Source organism: Sceloporus undulatus, chromosome 4 (genome assembly GCF_019175285.1).
Source record: "Sceloporus undulatus isolate JIND9_A2432 ecotype Alabama chromosome 4, SceUnd_v1.1, whole genome shotgun sequence".
In the NCBI taxonomy this organism is placed as follows: domain Eukaryota; kingdom Metazoa; phylum Chordata; class Lepidosauria; order Squamata; family Phrynosomatidae; genus Sceloporus; species Sceloporus undulatus.
The window spans coordinates 11,960,780-11,979,631 of record NC_056525.1 but is presented as its reverse complement, the minus strand read 5'-3'; the positions used below and the strand labels follow the sequence as shown (position 1 = coordinate 11,979,631).

At 40.7% G+C, this 18,852-nt stretch overlaps 1 protein-coding gene across 2 annotated transcripts in view; it reads left to right on the top strand.

Moving 5' to 3' along the window:
- SLCO4A1 (solute carrier organic anion transporter family member 4A1) overlaps positions 1-18,852 on the top strand; it is an 83,208-nt gene that overhangs the window by 7,085 nt on the left and 57,271 nt on the right. The window contains exon 1 of one of the 2 annotated variants that reach the window (XM_042461254.1): positions 4,170-4,219. The exons of the other annotated variant lie outside the window; for it this stretch is intronic. The gene's annotated coding sequence lies outside the window, so the exon portion shown is untranslated. Of the gene's footprint in view, positions 1-4,169; positions 4,220-18,852 lie in introns of those variants that run through there. 2 annotated transcript variants of the gene reach the window in all.

Sequence of the window (18,852 nt, the reverse complement as noted above, 5' to 3'; positions counted from 1 at the left end):
ACAGCTCTTATCTTATCCAATCATTTCAAATAGATACCTTATAATTATCTTTGTATGTCACCTTATAGGGTTAGAATGGGGGGGAGGGAGGGATGAAGCCTCTCTGAAAAGCCTTTATTTTTCCTATAAAAACTTTTTTGCCCCTCACAATTGGGCTAAACCAATCTGTTCATAGATTACATAAAGAACATTATTTTATTTTACCATCAAATTCACTGCAAGTGAAACTACATGGCAATGTCCAATTGTTGAGAAGAACCACACCAAAGCTGCAGTCATATGTAAAGGTACATGGGACAAGTCCCACTGAATACAGTGAGCCTTACTTTTGAAAAAAAAAACATTTGTAGGTTTGCACTAAAACATTTTGGACATTCATTTGGATTTCCTCCCAAATTCCTCTTGATGTTTCACCTGACAGTGAATTCACAAATTGATTATAGATTTTGCCTTAAGAGAAATTCCAGGAAATTGGATCATTTAGCCTGGCCAAACATGACATATGTTTGCATTGAGCTTTCACTACTGAATTCAGCTCCATGGCAGGTGGTTTTGAGAGCTTTACCACTTTATTCATAAGGTGATACTGATTTATTTCTAAGGTTCTATATACAGCAGCACTCTATATTCACAGATCCTTTACCCATGGATTCAACCATCCACAACTTGAAGATAAATAGATAGATAGATAGATTCCAAAAAAGCAAATCTTGAACTTGCCTTTTTATGTACCAGACATCATTTTACTATACCATTGCATTTAATGGGGCTTGAGCGCCCATGGATTTTGGTATCCATGGGGGGTCCTGGAACCAAACCCCAATGGATACAAAGGGCCCACAGTACATCCTTTGTGGGACATCCAGTAAGAGCTTGCAGGTGGCATAATTTCTACTAATCTAAGTGAGGTGAGGCTACTCAGTGCTTATCAGGACATTATTTTGTGAATTTGCTGAGTCTGAATGTAATCCACGAAAAGGGTGTTGCTGAGATACAGCCATCATGCAAATGAAGGGATTTTGCTAAGTGCAGCTTGTCATGAATGATGGAGAAAATTACATCAGTTAAAATTCCCTCTTTGACACAATTATTAATGTACACACACTCACTTGTTCTTTACAAATGACCACTTATCACCAGACCAAAGAAAAAAAATATACCAGATATGTTGAGCATTTAATAATTTTAATTTTTGCCTCCCTCTTTCTTTTTGTTTTGTTGCCATTGTTGTATGCTTTCAAGTCATTTCCAACTTATGGCAACCCTAAAGTGAGCCTATCATGGAGTTTTCTTGGCAAGTTTCTTCTGAGGGGATTTGCCTTTGCCTCCCTCTGAGGGCAAGAGAGTGTGACTAGCCCAAGGCCACACAGAGGATTTCCATTGCCAAGCTGGGATCTGAATCCTGATCTCCAGAGTCATAGTCCAACACTCAAACTACTACACCATGCTGGCTATTTGGCTTTTTTTCCTTTTTTCTTTTGGTAGCTTGATCATTAAGTTAACAACAACAACAACAGCAGCAACAACAACAACAACAACAACTAATAATAATAATAATAATAATAATAATAATAATAATAATTTGTATCCCACCTCTCCCTGTATTGGATCGAGACAGGTAATAACAAACATAAGAACAATAAAAATAAAACACAACAAACCACAAGTAAAAACATAGCAAAACATAAAATCCAATTCGCTATCTCCTTCCCACCTTAAAATACCATTAAAAACGACAATTCCCAACTGGAGAGTGGACATTCCGAGGAGGTCAATTTGGGAATGCCTTCCAATAGCTGATCACTATAACAAGAACTGATTAACAATCTGATTTTTAGCTGATGGATAAAATCAAAATATTCTTAAATATTAACCCAAAAAATCAGTAGTGATATTTTTCCACAGATAAATACCCTTTTAAAATGACTATATTGATAAATGGAAAAACCATTGCTCTTGATGCATATGCCTTCTCTTCAAAAAGTCCTGGGTTCAACCCTGCCTGAAAATGTGTAGGGCTGCTGTGAATCAGTGCAGTCCGACCTTCTCTTAGACACAGTCCGCTTCGGGTGTTGTGGACTACATGTCTCATCATCCTTCACCAGTAGCCATGATGATTGAGGTTGATGGGTGTTTTTACGCAAAGCATCTAAAAGGCACAACAAGAGGATGATGTAGAAAGACATAAATTAAATGGGCCTAGTGGTAGTTGTGGCTTCCATATAAGTGGGGTGGTGAATCTGCTTTGGGTTTTAGACAGGACCTTAAATGAATTATCCAGGGTGATGAATTCTATCCTCCAAATAGCCGCCACACTTTGGATATCTCCTTTAAAGCTGTAGTTCCCCAAAGTAACTTTCCAAAAATAGGCTCATACCAGTTAAAGATACTCAGGTGTTTATCACACTGAGCTTTTTGGAGCTTTTTGCAGCTCAGATCCAGGGTGACTGTGGGTCCAACGATGTGGATTCATGTCATAACGTGAATGTGTTTTCAGCCGAGATTCCTTTCTATGGGTGCTCCTTCCGTGGCGCTTCCGCAGTGATTCCAAAGTGACCCCTCATTTTGGTGAAATCGGGGGGGAAAGTGAATTCACAGAATTCACTTTCAAGCTCACTTCGATTTCACTTTGAATTGGTCTGGTGTGGAAGATCACTCCGATGTCGCTCCCCTTGGCCCCTTGTGTCCTGATCCTTCATCCCCCTCCTCCTCCTTCATGTCATCTCATCCTCTCTGCCACCCTGCCACCTATCTCATCCTCCCCTGACTGCTCCTTCAGCCTGATGAAGGATGACAGCTAAGGAGGGGGCAGGGAAGGAGGAAAGCATCCAGAGCCCCACTGAGCATGTGCAAGGGTCCCAATTTGAATAGTTGAATCCACATGGTTTTGCACCGGTGTGGTAATACAATTTGCACTCACTCTGCTTTGCATGAATTCGCATCACGTGACTTGCCTTGGATTCAATTCACCCTCAATTCGGAAGGGCAACAGAAGGGCAACCAAATGTGATAAAACATTCACGTTATGACATGAATCCGCATAGCGACTTAAACTGATGAAACACTACATTTCCAGTATTTTGTCTTTTCATGAGACTGCATAGCTGTCCCAAGGCACAGCCCAGAGGAGTAGTAAAAAAGTAACTTTTAAGTAGGAAAAGTAACTTGTGAGGCTGAGAAGAGGGGGAGAAATTGCAAGTCCCAGGGTCCCATAGAATGCAGAATTGATCAACTGATCAACAAAGGGCTTTATCCTTACTGTTAATCTAGTAACAATAACCTGCCTGATTTTGGGATATATCTAAAGCTCTAGTATCCAAGCTTTCCCACTTCAAGATACCTTCACTTTATGATGGCTAACCTAAAGTTTTAAATCTACTCCTTTTGATCTGAAGGTTTTAGTTTTAATCTTTGTTCTTTGATGGTTGTCCTCTTCCCCCACCCAGTTATATAAGCCATTTTGGTGGCCCATGCTAGGGCTGAAAGCAGGAAAGAAGTGATTTTATAAGTACATGAATAAAATTAACACACATCTGTTTAGTAGCTTGGCTGAGAAGCCCAAGGCAAAAGAAGAACGTGCTAGTTTGGAATCCACCCAGATAAGAATGCATTACATTATTTTAATCACTCTCTCCCAAAATAAGATGTGGTACTTTATTGAGAAAAATACTCAGAACTTAATATTCCAAGCCATTACCTAAGGAAATAAAACATGATTTTCATGGAATCTTACAGCTGGAATGGATTCCAAAGGCCATCCAGTTATGATTTTGAATTCATAAACATGCCTTCAATGGTATAATAGGCAGTCAGTTTCTGTCTCAGGTGGAGTTGGAAACAGGTGTACAATATGCTGTTGCAGGGCCACACACAGTTATGGCTTCTGTGTGAGTGGTGGTTGTCAATCTTCTGTGGGTTTTAGTTTGAAATTCAAAGAAACTATTCAAGGTGCTAGAAAGAAGTTGGACAACTTCAAAGTTTGGACCCAAACTCCAGTGGGATTCACCACCCCACTAACATGAGCTTGATCAGTTGTCACTGGATCCACATGGCCCCAAACTATCTTTGCACTTCCTCATCCAACAGCTCCCCATTAGAGGAGACCCATTGTGGGAATCTATTTTTGATACAAAGAAAGAAGAATCTTTCTGCCTTCCTAGAGCTGACGTTCCAGGAGTCTCCAGGAGCCTGCCTGCTTTCTCCAGTCAGCTCTGCCCAGGTATGACTGCTCTCTTTAAGCAGAAACTAAAGAGGTTCTTGTGAAACTGACACAGTGGCAAGATGTAGCTCAAGATATTAGGCAGAGTGAAACAGAGTTTGGTCGGTCCTGTTTCCCCTTCAGGAAGTTACTGTATATACTCAACCATAAGTCAATTTCATGTATAAGTCAAGGGCAAGTTTTGGGGCCAAAATTAGGGATTTTGCTATGACCTGTGGATAAGTCAAGGGTAAAATTTAGGGGAACATAGCAAAGGATCTAAAGGATGAAGCAAAGCAAAACAATCTCCAAGAACTTACAAAATTCCAGCAGACATAACTCTTTGTGCTTACTCTTAAGACTGGATGGATGAGAGCGTAGAGGCGGTAGTGCTTCATGTATTATACTCTTGCTTTTCACCAGGAGATGGTTGCTTCTTTTAAATAAGAGTTAAGATACGGTACTTAAATTGACCAGTGCAAAAGTTGACTCAGGTTTTTTGGGTCAGTTTTTTGACCTAAATTTCTAGACTTATACATGAATATATACAGTAGACAGGAAGGAACATTTGTGTCCAGATGTAGCAGAAGTCAAACCTGAATATTTATGCACTTACTTTGCTTTAACTCCCACTTTATGAACTTTTCACAATATTTGTGTCACACTTGGTTCTCCAGGCTAAACTGGTGCAGCATGGTGGGACTGAGTCATCTGCCTTAGACATTATATATTCTATCAATCTGTCCATCTATTTGTCTATTTGATAACTTTGCAATAGATACAAGAATAAGGTCTCCCTGGCTCCCAACCCTTCACCCCCAGAATGGTGTGAGGGGTGTATCTTAAGAGGACAGTTTTCAAAAATTGTGTGTGCTTCTGCAGAGGTTTTCTAGAACTTAGATCAGTGGTTCTCAAACTCATCCTGCAGATGTTTGGGACTTCAGCTCCCAGGAGTCCCAGCCAATAAGATGAATCTTCTGGAATTTTGGGAGTTGAAGCCTGAAACAGCTGGAAGACAAAAGGTTGAGAACCTCTGCTCAGTGGTTCTCAAAGTCTCATCCTGCAGGTATTTGGACTTCAGGATGTATGGGACCTCAAGTCCTGGAAGAGCAGAGTTTGAGAACCAATGCTCTAGATTCCACCTCCTATTAGACACTGGGTTTCCTAGACGATCTAAAAGGTGGCAACTAAGAACAAACAGCAATTAATAGGATTCCTTGTCCCATCAAACCTGTGCTGCATCACCAGACCAACTCACTCTCTGCTATGATTGTAGGTTGTGTAGAGCAGCCACTGAACATGGCCAGGGAAAGTTGAGAGCAGCTCTCTCATTAAAAACAGGCAGTGGGATCCTTTGATTCACAGGGCAAAATGTGCTTTACTTTAATGGCATGGAACATCCTTTTGAAGGATTTGCAATTTCCAAGGAAACCTATCCCCCGTGACAGCTGCTGTAAGATGCTGGTGTTTCTCAGGAGTATAAGACCCAATTGCTAAATGACCGTTTCTGCCACTGCTGGAAAATGAGCTACTTTGGAATGCCGACAGATGTTTTCTCCTGACAATGGAAACACGATCCATCCTTTTCTCCCTTTATCTTAGGGAGAAATGCCACATCCATTTGGCATTGCAGCAGACTGAGGTTCTTTTTCAGCACTGGGAACAAATTTGTGGCCCAATTGACCCCTTTTCATTTCAAAAAGGCATCCTGGGAAGAAAAAAATGTTAATGGGGCCCTTGCCTTTTTCTTGCCTTTGGCATTTTCCTTCTTCCATGAACTTGGAAAGGTTTCCCTTTTTTTGCCTTTGACTTCCAGAATCTTTGACTGGAAGCAGGCTGGGGCATTCCAAAAAGTAACTTCTTCAGTCTTTGCCCTCACTGACCTATCAAAGGTTTTGTACTTGTGGTTATATTTGGTGTCCTTAAATTACTTCTAGGAAGAAAGAAGGGAGGGAGCCTCCTTTGTAATATCTAGGCTAGTATTCTTTACTCTGACTGGCTTTAGTTCTCCACTTTATTAGCATTAGTAGCCAGTGATTCCCATGTCAATGTGATGTTGAATCTGCCCTAGGGTGTAGCTCCAACTTTAAAGGAGTTGGATTTTATACCTATTTCAGGAATGGGATTTGGCACCTTTGATATCTCCTTTTAAAATTCATCCTAAAAACTGGTGCAAAGAGAGCATTTTGGCAGCCTAATAGGGACATTTGTGGTAATTTCATTGGGGGTTAGTGAGAGGTCCAAGGATTACATGGGACTCTCAGGCTGCATGTGTCCCATGGGCCATATAGTTCCCACACCTGGTGTAATTGGAAGGAACTCATATTGACTCAGGCTGCTCAGTGTCTTGGTCTATCCCTGTTGTATATTATCTACTGTCTTCAAGGTGGGGCTGCAGTCATGCTTTGATGATTACAAAAGGTTCTGAGCTTCATTTCCCAAATCTTCAGTTCAGCAGATGTTCTTTGATGCAAAGGATGGAGAAAATACAGGCCAGTGGCAGTGGTTGGCCCCCACGTCACTGAGGCAGTGAAAACTGTTCTGGGTTTTCAGTTGAACTTTAAAGGTGTTGTCCAGGATTCCAAATCGTACCCCCAAAAGAGGGTTTGGATAACTTATTTAAAAAATTTCCCTGAAACCAAAAAAAAAAAAAAAAAACAGATTCACTGCCCAGTAACATTGGCATTACCTGGTGCTCTTGACACAGGCCTAAGACTCTTAGGATCCAGTACCAGGCAAAGTAAACACTCCTGAGGTAGAGATAGCAATGGGGGGACTTGTTTGAGTTGGCCCAATATGGTTTCTTTTCATCTTGAAGAGAAGTGACCAGTGGGGTCCCACAGGATTCTGTCCTGGGCCCAGTGCTATTCAACATCTTTATCAATGACTTGGATGACAGAATTGGGGGCATACTTATCAAATTTGCAGGTGACACCAAATTAGGAGGAGTAGCAAATACCCCAGAGGAGAGGATCAAAATTCAAATGACCTGAATAGACCAGAAAGCTGGGGCAAAGCTAACAAAATGAAATTCAACACGGAGAAATGTAAGGTACTGCACTTAGGGCGCAAAAATGAAATGCACAGATATAGAATGGGGAGCACCTGGCTGAATGAAACTACGTGAGAAAGGGATCTAGGAGTCCAAGTAGATCACAAGTTGAACATGAGTCAACAGTGCGATGTGGCAGCTAACAAGGCCAATGCGATTTTAGGTTGCATGAATAAAAGTATAGTGTCTAGATCAAGGTTAGTAATAGTGCCACTATATTCTGCTCTGGTCAGGCCCCACCTGAAATACTGTGTTCAGTTCTGGGCACCACACTTTCAAAAAGGATATGGAGGAACTGGAGCGTGTCCAAAGGAGGGTGACTAAAATGGTGAAGGACCTGGAAACCATGTCCTATGAGGAACGACTTAGGGAGCTGGGGATGTTCAGCTTGGAGAAGAGGAGGTTAAGAGGTGATATGATAGCACTGTTTAAATGTTTAAAGGGATGTCATATTGAGAAGGAAGCTAGCTTGTTTTTTGCTGCTCCAGAAACTAGGACCTGGAACAATGGATACAAGCTAAAGGAAAAGAGATTTTGCCTCAACATTAGGAGGAACATCCTGACAGTAAGTGCTGTTCGACAGTGGAATACACTCCCTCAGAGTGTAGTGGAATCTCCTTCTTTGGAGGTCTTTAAACAGAGACTGGATGGCCGTCTGTCGGGATGCTTTGAGAGTTCCTGCATAGCAGGGGGTTGGACTGGATGGCCCTTGAAGTGCTTTAAAATTGTTGGCTTTTTAAATAAATAAATAAATAAATAAAATGATAATAAAAGTTGCTCATGCATGCCGAAGTCCTATGCTGTCCTCACCTAGTCCTGTATTGCTGGACAGAAGAGGGTGGGTATAGGTAAATGAACAGAAGACCTTGTAGTTTACACATTTCTTGATATCTCTACTCTTAAAATGAGACTCTGAGGAAGATGCTTTCCCTCCTGTCCTGTTTGTTTAATGACATTTTCATAATGTGCGCTCTCCAAGGAGTTTGGAATAGCTTACATGAACCTATCCTCAGAACAGTCTTGTAAAGTAGATTGTTCGCGAAAGAGTGAATGGTCCAAAATCACCCAATGAGTTACCTAGTCAAGTGAGGATTTGAACTCAGGTCTTCTACATTGGCTCTCGCTGGTTCCCTCCCCTACATTCTAAGAGCAAAACTGTGGCTTCCTAACTTGCCAAAATTGTCCATCCCTGATCTAGTTCAATGTTACTGGAAGAGTTGAGAGCTGACATTCCAAGATTAAGAGTTAAGAAAAGTGTTGGGTTTTTTGGTGTGTGTGTGTTTTTTTTTTTTTTTTTTGGGGGGGGGGACTATTTCGGCCCGAGTCCCTGAAACTTGGAGCTGTAGTCCAAAAAGCAACTTTTGCAAGCTGGTCTGTGAGTGCAAAGCATACTTGGTTGCCTGGTAAACTCTTTGCTATGAAAGTCTTTGGTCAAATTTTAAGGCAAAAACCTTCTGTCAGCCTTGCAGTCAGATAATATATTTCTCCTTTTGTGGGAAGCTTCTTTCCGGTGTGCTTCACAGTAAGTTTAGGTGTTCTTACTTTGAGTGCTAGACATTGTGGTTAAAACAGAGCTGTTTCTTGCTCCCATGTCGGTAGATAAATTGGCTGTCTCAATCGAGTTTCAGGTCAAACACCTTCCAAGATACATATCAAATACTCACAAGAAAGTATTAAGCTTGGCACATTTCCATGCTAAAAATGACTCCTTCGTTGAGAACTTTTCTGTTTAAGTAAAGCAATATAGCTGCAAAGTTTTCAGGATCCATGATATCTCATAATGTGCATGAACCTCAATGAATTATATGTAGCAACAGTGAACAACTATTGGAGATTAGAGGGCTGTGTTGGAGTGTATGGAATCCACAAATATGGACCAGTTTTAACCAAAACTGATATTTTGATTTAGGTTGACCTCCCTCCCCCCCCCCCCCCCAAAAAAAAACCCGCATGCAAGTTCAGGACTCATTGATAAACTTTAGTGTCGAGACTTGAGCTAGACTACAACTCTGGAGACCAGTGTTCATATCCCGGTTTAGCTGTGTAAACTCACTGGGTGACCTTGGGCAGGTTATGCTCTCTCAGCCTCAGAGACAATGACAGCCCCCTCTGAAAAAACTTGCCAAGAAAATGGCGTGATAGGTTCACCTTAGGGTTGCTATAAGCTGAAAATGACTTGTGTTTTAAATTCTCTTTTTTGTTTTGAACTATTTTCGCTGGGATTTGATATGAAACATATTTTCAGAATTGTAGCTGGTACCATGTAGACATTTGTCCCATTCAAATAATAAGCACAATCAGTAAGATCATCTTGGGTATATTTTATTTTCTTATATCTTGCCTTTTTCCCAATATAGGGAATCATGGCGGTGAACAAGTATAAAACAATACAATTTAAAAACAGTACAACAATATTAAATATATATAAATGTAAAATTTAAAAACCAATTAAAATTTGTAAGAGTTAAAACAGTTATAAATTAAAATATAACATGTTAAAAATGCAAACCATTAAAATTTATATTGCACAACACTAAAAACCCAGCTCTTATCACCTTCTTAAAAGGTCTGACTGCACAAAAATGTCTTTACCTGGTGTCTGAAGGATAGTAGGGATGGCACCATGCTGGCCTCCCTAGGAAGGGAGTTCCAAAGCTTGGGAGCAGCCACTGAGAAGACCCTCTCTCTTGTTCCCACCAAACGTGCCTGAGAGGGTGGTGGGACAGAGAGAAGGGCTTCTCCAGATGATCTCAAGACTCTAGTGGGCTCATACAAGGAGATACAGTCCTTCAAATAACCTGGACCTGCTACTACATTTCTAATTGCTGTAAAAGAACAACATTGCAATGATTCTGTGTTTCACATTACCAGAACAAGAACAAAACATTTTATCAATCTTCCAACAGTAACACACACAACTTTGCAATGTGAGCTGTACAGACAAAATGGCTTAGAGAAATACATTCTTGCAGCAACGTTCAATCTTGGCACCCTCCACAGAGATGAGATGCCTGCCTTTTTCATGAATTCATCCTTCCAGTTATGAGCAAAGCTACTGCTAGAAACCTAGGAGTTTATCAGACAAGGGGAATTGGAAGTATAATCTGATGACAATCTGAACGTAATCATGGGGTTTAACATTATTGCATGATAACCCACTACACACAAATTCAGACAATGGGAAGTCAGTCTGAACGTGATCATGTGGTTTCATGTTATTGCGTGATAGACTGCCACACGCAAATTCGGGCAATGATGTGCTATTTTGGGGCAATAGGGAGCCAGTTCGAATGCAATGCGTATTCATGTAATTGCGCGAAACTAGCGACTTTAAGTGAATGCGTTCTGGCCCCACTTTCTTTTCATTCGAATTTAAGAGAAATTCCTCCCGTTTGATAAACTCCCTAGTCAGTTTGTTGCACAAAACAGTTACTTCCTTAAATTCTGGCTATGAGGTGGCGAGCTTGTTATGTCTCTAGATTCAACTCAGGTTTGAGCTTTTTGAGCAATGTGTAGTGGCATCCTACTCTACCAGATCTACTAAGAAAACACATAGCTCTCAGTCCTGTTGGTTAGTCCTGACTACAGTAGACACATCCAGTTACTGGCTGAATAGTAGTGACTCAGTACACAATTAAATCCAACTGATTTAACTGCTTCTATTAAAGATGAAACTACAATAGGGTTTAGAGCATGTTTAGGATATTTACCACACCATGGATTGCTCACCTTCTATGAAGAAAACTGACATTTAAACAGGCAATAGTCATATAACATTCCACTGTCCCAATTTGGCAGGAACACTCCTGATTAATCTTCTTGCATCCCATTTTAGATGCTTTTAAAATGCCCCAGTTCCTCTCTCCTCCTCCCACTTTCTCCCTTTGTCCTTTGAGGTGCTGAAATGATTTCAGAATGCAAAAGTAGTTTGTCCTCAATTAACCCAGCAGGGACGAGAAGAGAAGGTAAAACCTTGCTCTTCCCAGTAGGCTCTGGCAAAAGCAAACTGCTGCATCATCTCCTAGCTTGTGTGTTCTTTCTTGTTCATAACTTTTGCCATCTTGATCACACTCTGATATTGCTTGGCCATGCACCTCCTGGTTTTCATCTGAAATGTTGGAGGGTTTCTGGTCATGATTTTATCAGACAGAGTAACTACATTGACATAGGAGACAGCAGGGTTGTCAAAATGGCAGCAGAGGTAAAGTGGCATTATGATAATGGGAGGGGAATGTTGTCACTACCCTCTATTCAAAAAAGTGCCTTTTGCCAGGATAATAGATTATTGTTATGCCAGTGCAAGTCACCAAACATGATACTGGGGCGGGGGGGGGTATACTGATAATGGTTGGAAAGTATGGAAATGTTTCCTCCAATGCTGATGCTGTATTTACATGAGTATAGAGAATTGTTACTCTGTAATTTGCTTTGTCCTGGGAAGACAGCCAAAAGGAATGATTCAAACAATGTTGTTGTGTATCTTCATGTCTTTCCAGCTTATGACAACCCATCACTAGCTTTTCTTGGCAAGATTTGTTCAGAGGGAGTTTGGCTTTGCCTTCCTTTGAGGCTGAGAGCATGTGACTTGCCCAAGGTCACCCATGGCTGAACGGCAATTTGAATCCTGGTCTCCTGGAGTCTAGTCCCAACTCAAACCACAACACCACTGGCTCTCCATTCAAACAACATTTGTCCTATAACTATGTTTTTCTCTTTTTTTTAAATATAATTTTTATTGAGTTCCAACATACATTCTACATAGAACATAAAACATTGACATGAACATAGATAGAACAACACCCACATTACCCAACACACACACCTCTAGATAGTTTGAAAACTATCTTTTTCAAATGTATGAAAAAGCTTTCTCAAATCATAGTCAAAGAGTCAAAAGGGAGTTGGCAACCCTGGATTTTCTTCAGTTTTTATGAACTGCAACATCACTCTCGAAAAAAGTATTGGCTCTTTAAAGAAACAAGATGTTTGTATTGATGGATGCAGATACAAAATTCCAATTAGACTCTACTGCTAGTCTTTCATGGAGTGATGCCAGAAATGGATTGCGAATCTATTCCCATTATAAAATGACAAAATGAATGTATTGATCATGAACTGGAAACAAACTGAAGGGGAGGATGCAAGTGTCATCTGATTCTGTGCTTGCTCAGTACATTTTAAAAAAATCATTACGGTTGGTAACAGTGATTAGATATATGGCTTTCTCCTATACTTTTAGGAATAGTTGCATGCAGCCTTTGAGCTGCTGTTTCTGTCTTTTCATTTAAGCGGTGAATTTATTTTCTTATATCCCTTTGCTCATCTCTAGAGAACTATATCTCACACATAAAAAGAAACAGTGATGTTTAACCGAAAACATGCTTAATATCTGCACCATGTTTTCTGAGTATTAGTAGGTTTTCTTGGTAACTAAACAGGGGTATTTCACAAGGTTCTATGCAGCTCCCTGGCAAGGCTCTTTATACAAGCCTGCCTCATAGTTTCTTATAGTAGCATAAGAAACATGTGGCCTTTCAGGTGTTGATGGCTCAAATTTCCCATAATCCCTCACCACTGGCTATGCCATCTAGGGCTGATGAGAGTTACAGTCCAACAACATCTGGAGGGCTCTGGTGTATATACTGTAATTAAGAAGACAATGTACAGCTAACAGTGTTTGAACATAAACAAGTTCATAGTGGAGGCATAGCTGTGATGCACACTTTAGAGCCAGCGTGGTGTAGTGATGTAGTGTAGCCTGGAGGCTAGAGTTCAAATCCTGGCTCAGCCATGTAAACCCACTGGGTGACCTTGGGCAAGTCACACTCTCTCAGACTTAGAGGACGGCAATGGCAACCCCCCTCTGAAGAAACTTGCCAAGAAAACCCTATGATATGGTCACCAAAAGTTAGAAACAACTTAAAAGCACACAGCAACAACAACTACAAACAATTTAGAAGATTTTTAACCCTGTTTAGACTACAGACAATTGTGACATCTGAACCTGGAGAAATTATGGCCTGTTACAGACAGCCAAAATAAAGCTGCTTCGAGTCACATTGGAGGTATGGTGTTTCAATGATGCATGTGTCCTAAGAGTCCAGAAGCCACACCAAAGCCACACTCCAGTTCTTAGGGCTGGAGCGTGGCTTTGGTGTGACTTCTGGACTCTTAAGACGCATGCACCATTGAAACACCATACCTCCACTGTGACTCGAAGCAGCTTTATTTTGGCTGCCTGTAACAGGCCTATGGTTCATTTCAATTGTGATTTACTACAAAAATCAACTTCAAACCATGGTTTATGATGTTTGCCCTTTTTAAAAAATTGAAACACAGTTAAGATTTACAGTATGTAAGATCTGAATTGTATTAGAACTGTTGTTTTTTTTAAATCCTGCCTTTCCTCCAGTAGTTCAAGGTAGCATAAATGGCTTTTCTCCTCCCTCACAACCACCCTATGAAACAGAGCCGCTGGAGAAAAGTGTGGTGCTACAGGATTATAAAACAACTCTTCCAGGAGACATTTTATGGCTCTTTTTGGTAGTTGTTCCAGTAGGTATTCCAGTACACAGGGCAGGGAAAGCAGATAAACTTTTAAGGTGACTCCATTGTGTTGTAGGAAAAGGGTGAAATGTTTGCCAGCTTGTATAAAAGTATGAAAATATGAAGTGACACTAGTATAATGATCCAACAGAATTCTGGCCTATATAAATCTGTCACCCAACAAGTTTCATAGCTTGCTGAGGGATAGACTCAGATCTCCCACATCCCAGTCTAACATTGTAACCACTGCTTTCCTTGTTATCTCTTTATTGAGGCTGCCAGTCTCTTCATCATCTGTATCATAGAATCATTTTCTAAAAAAGACTATGTTTTTCTGAAACAGCTGTTTCCACTGGCATTCTTTTTGCAAATGATGCTTTTCAGAAAGGGGATTCCCAGCATGTGACACCCCTTGAAAGCTTTTTTACTTTCCTGCCTTATGATGGAGAAAGAACATCATGGTGGGGCTTGACCACAATCCTTTGAGGTTCAACAAAAAAAGAAACCATAAAATTAATTCACAGAATGAAGATGTAACAGATGCATTGTAATGAGGATGCATTGTAACAGAATGAGAATCACGCAGGAGTATATCACACAGGACTTTTGAGGGATTTTTGGAGCTCAGATCCAGGGTGACTGCGGGTCCACAATGCAAATTCACGTCATAACATGAATGTGTTATCAGATGAGAGTTCTATAGGCACTCCTTCCGTGTTGCTTCCGCAGTGATTCCAAAGTGACCCCTCATTTTGGTAAAATCGGGGGAAAAGCGAATTCACAGAATTCGCTTTCAAGCTCACTTCGATTTCACTTCGAATTGGTCTGGTGTGGAAGATCACTCTGATGTCACCCCCCTAGGCCCCCTGCATCCTGCTCCTTCATCCCCCTCCTGCTGCTTCATGCCATCTCCTCCTCTCTGCCACACTGCCACCTATCCCATCATCCCCTGCCTTCTCCTGCATCCGAATCCTGGCCCCAGTGATCCCCTGCGACCTATCTCATCATCCCCCGACTGCTCCTTTAGTCCGATGAAGGATGACAGCTAAGGAGGGGGCAGGGAAGGAGGACAGCATCCAGAACCCCACTGAGCATGTGCAAGGGTCCCAATTTGAATCGTTGAATCCACATGGTATGCTAATACAATTTGCACTCACTCCACTTTGCATGAATCCGCATCACGTACTTGCCTTGGATTTGATCCCCCCTCGATTCGGAAGGGCAACAGAAGGGCAACCAGGTGTGATAAAACATTCATGTTACGATGTGAATTCACATAGCTGAACCAGGAGTCACTCCGGATCTGAGCTCCAAAAAGCCCGTGGGATATACTCCTCAGACCCAGATATCTCACTGGCAGACCCACATACTGAAAAGGAACTCATAAGAGTAAGCAAGTATTTCATTTCTTTTGTATTTAATCCACATCCCAACACAAAGATTTGGTTTTGCTGTTAGAGAAGCTATAAAGGTAAATTTATTGTTGTGGTTGTTTCATTATAAGGGCCAGATACTTATCTGAGATGGATAGCTATTAATAGGATAGTTAGAAGCCCCCAAGTTAAGTGATATTGAGCAAAGCACTTCCAAGGTATAGCACTATTAACTAACATCCAAAGTATCATTAACGTTAGAGTATTTAAGCTCTGCAGTTATGTTTTAATGCCAAGCCAAGATAATCGCTGTGAAAATGAATGGCTTCCCGTAAGCCAACCTGGATAACCAGACACTACTTATCTTGAGGATGTTCAACATAGCCTAGATATTGCTCTGGAGTGCACTTTTATTACTCTTATCTCTGGCATGGGCAGGTGGGAAATAGCACCTTAAATGTTTCTCATTGACCTTAAGAGCATACACTTTTGTCCAACAAAGATTTTGCATCTTTCATAGCTAGGGTAAGTACAGTTGGCCTTCCATATTTGCAGCTTTAACTTTTGCAGCTTTGATTAATATGTTCTCCCTAGGAATCTCTCAGTCCTTCAGTGCAACTCTGGCAGAAGTTGATCACAGAGTTGTGATGGAGGACATAGAACTTCCTAGAGAAAACACTTCTCTATGTATTTGTAAGTCCTCCAGCATGATTGTATGATCACCTTCTGGCAGATGATGGCCACAGAGTTGCACTGGAGGACCTAGAGATTTCGAGAGAGGTATTCTCTTAGGTGAAAAAAAAAAATGTTTTTTTATTTGCATTTTTTTTTTTTACATTTATGGGGGTCCTTCACCTCTAACCCCAGCATGTGTGGAGAGACCACTGTATTTCTGTTGACACTAGCTGGGATTTTCCTGCTGCCTGTTTTACACATATGCAAGTTCCCTATGGAAGTGATTGGACATTGTTGTCTCATATTGAATGGCCGTATTCTGTTCAAGGTTATGGAAGCAAAACTCTGCAAATTGTGCCATTGTGCATGGATGCATGTGCATATTATGCATGTTTGCACATTGATGCGCATGGAGCACACATGGATGTGCATTGTGCTTGTATATGCACATTTGCTTGTGCATTTAATTTACTACAATTTACGGCATGGCAGTTTTGCACAACTCCCATATAACTCCATGAGTGTAAAATTACACTCCATCTCTTTGATGTAGGATCTGAGTTTCTTTAGTGTGAATTAGTGTGATTAAATAAATGATAGATGATATAGTCCAAGATCCTGCATCATGCTTGTGTAGTTTAATTCTACACTCATGTGGCAACACAGTGAGTGCACTATACCATCGTTTTGATGAATACCGACATTGTGCAACCAAGTGTGTTTCTACCAATGTACCTGTTTAATGTCCCATTGTGGAGTGGGGAAAGCACAGTGGTTGTTTCTACAATCCCAGTGGAGAAAGTGATACATTGAAGGCCCCAATGAACAGTTATGGACCATCCAAGAATGAGCAACTAGAATCCTGTCAGTTAGTCCCAACTAGATTAAACCCATTGAATTAATTTTTAAAAAATGAGTCAACATGTAGATGAATCAATTTATTCAAATCTACTCAGGACTAACAAGAGGATTTAGACCATGGGAAATAGTTAAGCTTATGGAACTCCACTTACACAGCCACATACCCTGCCCCGCAAAGCCTCAATTTGGCAGGGATATTTGTCCTCCATTGTCATCCCAACTTCCACCAATGCATATGGCTCTATCAAGGTTGCGAGCCTCTCAGGATCTGGCTCCATATTTGTGGAGCAGTCTTGCTTTACACCTCCAGCTGGAGAAGGATCTTACCCACTTGGGTAAGAAACAGTGGTGCTTAAATGCAAACATCTTTAATATCTGCACCATGTTTTCTGAGTGTTAGTAGGTTTTCTTGGCAACGAAACAGGGATTTTTAGAAGGTTCTATACAGCTCCCTGGCAAGGCTCTTAATACAAGCCTGCCTCATAGTTTCTTATAGCAAGAGGATGAAGACCTTCCCCTTGCATTCATAGATTGCTGAGTGTGTGCCCAAGGTTGCCAAGATGGGTAGTGTTTGTTTTAGTATTCTAGCTATATAAGGAGTTTCTTTTAGTATATTAGCATATTATTTAGTATTTTAGCATTTATAATGTTGTGTTTTCTTGTTTTTGATTACGGTACATTTGACGTTCCACCGTTTGGTGGGACATGTGTTATAAATAAATTGTTGCTGTTGGTATCCCACTTTTCAGCTGCTTTTAAAATGTCTCTCTCCTACTCCCATTTTCACTCTTAGTCCTCATCTTACTTCAGTTGCTGCAAATTGAGTTCAGAGTACCAAAGTAGTTTGCCCTGAATCAGTGCAGCAGTGGGGAAGAGAAGAGGAGGGGGCTGGAACCTTGCCTTTCCCAGTTGGCTCTGACAAAAGCAAACTGCTTCAGCCATACCTAGCTTGTGTGTTTTTAATATTAACATTTACTTGACCATTCTGTGACATTGCTTGGCCACACATGCTGCTGGATTTCATGACTGAAACGTAAGAAGGTATGCAACCATGTACTGAATTTGACCATTGCACAATAGCACAACTGCTGAAAGAGTGCAGCTGCCTGTTTAAGGGGTCTTACATAGGTATATAACACCAACAGAATTCTAGCCATAATATTTAGCTGGTGAGTTTGCCCATTTCATCTCTACATATTTACAGGTGGTATAGCTCTGAATGGTCAAGGCACTAATTTCTTTATATGTGTGATTTGCACACTTGCTACAATAAGCAGTATCTAATTATCTGTTACAACAAGGACAAATTTCTCCACTTGTTTAAAGAGAAAAGAGAGCACTGAAAAACATTAAAAATTAAAAGCAGAAAAGTAAGGAGAGAAGTTTGACTTGAACTGAGATGGTCAACTATTTACTCCTATGTGATAAGAGATGTTATATATTAAGGACAGAGCTAGCTTCTTCTCTGCTGCTCCAGAGACTAGGACATGGAGCAATGTTACAAGAAAAGAGATTCCACCTTAACATTAGGAAGAACTTCCTGACAGTTATAGCTGTGCAACAGAGTGTGGTGGAGTCTCCTTTGGAGGGTTTTAAACAAAGATTAGATGGCTGTCAGGAGTGCTTAGATGGCATCTTTCTTCAAAGTAGGGTGTTGGACTGGGCGGCCCTTGTGGTCTCTTCCAGCTCTAATTAGTAAATGGCCATTGAGCTAATTTCTTTTGGAACATGGGCATGTGGGAGAATTGATAGTAACATTTAACAAATCCATTTGCTAGAGAAGTTCAACATTAATATTTAAAAGTACATAAAAACCCTAAAGGCAGATTTCTTTCCCCTTTAAAAAGAAAAATTGCCTTGGAATCTCCTGACAAAAATGCTCATAATTCATCATTCTTCCAACAAATGTGCATTAAGTTGCCCCAACAACTCATGGTTTCTAATGAAGCTGTCAGATTAAATCACAGCTGTGGACACGGTGAGAGAAGATTGTAAATTTCTCACTAGTTTTCTTCAGGATCTTCACAAGTATATCCCCAAAATGGCATACTTGGCCTTACCTCCTAAGAAGCAGTACTGAGAAAAAAGTTCAAAAAGGAACCAAGAAAAAGAAAGGAATCTGTTTTCACATCTTCTCTTTTCCTGTA